Source organism: Phalaenopsis equestris, unplaced genomic scaffold (genome assembly GCF_001263595.1).
Source record: "Phalaenopsis equestris unplaced genomic scaffold, ASM126359v1 Scaffold000823, whole genome shotgun sequence".
NCBI lineage: Eukaryota > Viridiplantae > Streptophyta > Magnoliopsida > Asparagales > Orchidaceae > Phalaenopsis > Phalaenopsis equestris.
The window spans coordinates 22,677-24,755 of record NW_018165263.1 but is presented as its reverse complement, the minus strand read 5'-3'; positions in this window follow the sequence as shown (position 1 = coordinate 24,755).

Genomic DNA, 2,079 nt, shown 5'->3' with positions numbered 1-2,079 from the left:
TGGATTTCATTGTTTTAGATATGGAGGAAGATAAAGAAATACCTATCATTTTAGGGAGACAATTTTTAGCTATTGGAAAAGCTATGATAGATGTTCAAAAAAAAGAATTAACTATGAGAGTTAATGATCAAGAAGTGACTTTTAACATTGTGAAATCTATGAAATACACTACTATTGAAAGAGATAATGAATGTTTTCGCACAGAAATTTGTGAACATCTATTGAAAGAACATTTTAAAAAACATTTTGAAGAGAAATAACAATTTGAAAAGAGTGATGAAATTATTTTAGACAAATTAGAAAATGAAGAATTAGATTATGTTCAGGAAAGATTTGAGATGCTGGATATTACATAAAATGCTGATAAGAATCTAGTTCCATCAATTATAAAACCACCTGAACTTGAGTTGAAAATATTGCCTAGCCACTTGAAGTATGTGTTCCTGGGAGACATTACCTGTTATTATATCTTCAGAATTAAATGATTTGCAAGAGTAAAGACTGTTAGATACATTGAAAAGATATAAGAAAGCTTTTGGTTGGACCTTAGCTAATATTAAGGGAATCAATCCTTCAATCTGTATGCACAGAATTATATTAGATAAACAATATAAACCTAGAGTTAATCCACAAAGAAGATTAAATCTGATGATGAAAGAAGTAGTTAAGAAGGAAATTTTGAAATGGTTAGACACTGGAATTATATATTCTATTTCAGATAGTGCGTGGGTAAGTCCAATTCATTGTGTTCCTAAGAAAGGAGGAGTGACTGTTGAAATAAAAAAAAATAATGAATTAATTCCTATCAGATAAGTTACGAGTGGGCATATTTACATTGATTATAGAAAATTAAACACTGTCACAAGGAAAGATCACTCCCCTTTATCCTTTTTAGATTAAATAGTAGATAGATTTGCTGGGCACAAATATTGTTGTTTTTTAGATGGATATACCAATTACCATCAAATTCCTATTGTTCCTGAGGATCAAGAAAAGATAACATTTTCTAGTCCTTTTGGAACTTTTGCTTTTCGAAGAATGTCTTTCGGATTATGTAATGCACCTGCAACATTCAAGAGATGTATGATGTCCATATTTAGTAAGTTAATTGATGGTGGATTTGAAGTATTTATGGATGATTTCTCTGTATTTGGAACATCATTTGACGCATGCTTAAATTATCTTGAAAAAGTTTTGGAGTTATGCAAAAGAACTAATTTAGTTCTAAATTGGGAGAAATGTCAATTTATGGTTGCAGGAGGGGCATAAAATTTTGGAAGATTGTATGGAAGCAGACCCTGCAAAAATTCAAGTTATATATAAACTAACACCTCTTACTAATGTAAGAGAAGTTAGGATTTTTCTTGGACATGTTAGTTTTTACAGGCGTTTTATTAAAGATTTCTTAAAAGTTACTAAACCTCTATGTCAACTTTTAGAAAAGGACAAAAAATTTGAATTTACTGAAAGCTGTTTAAATGCCTTTGAGTTATCAAAGAAAAAATTAATCACAGCCCCTATTATAGTTTCACCTAATTGTGAGAAACCATTTGAACTGATGTGCGATGTTAGTGATTATGTTATTGAAGCTGTTCTTAGATAAATGTATGAAAAGATTTTTAAAGTTATATACTACGCTAGCAAAACTCTTAATAATGCTCAAATTAACAATATTGTTACGGAAAAAGAGTTACTGACCATTGTGTATGCTCTAGAAAAATTTAGATCTTATTTGATTCGGACTAAATGTGTTGTGCACACTGATCACTGCTAGTAAATATCTAATGCAAAAGAAGGGTGTCAAACCAAGGTTAATTAAATGTATACTTTTGATACAAGAATTTGATCTTGTGGTTATTGATAGAAAGGGACCTGATAATCAAATTGTTGATCATTTGTCGAGATTAGAAAATCATGAATTATTTGACACCGATAATGAAATTACAGACAGTTTCCCTGATGAACAACTTTATAATATTAATGAGTGGAAAATACCATGGTATGCTGATATTGTTAATTATATTGTAAGTGATATTTTGCCACATATGCTGACACTGCAACAACAAAGAAAATTCATTC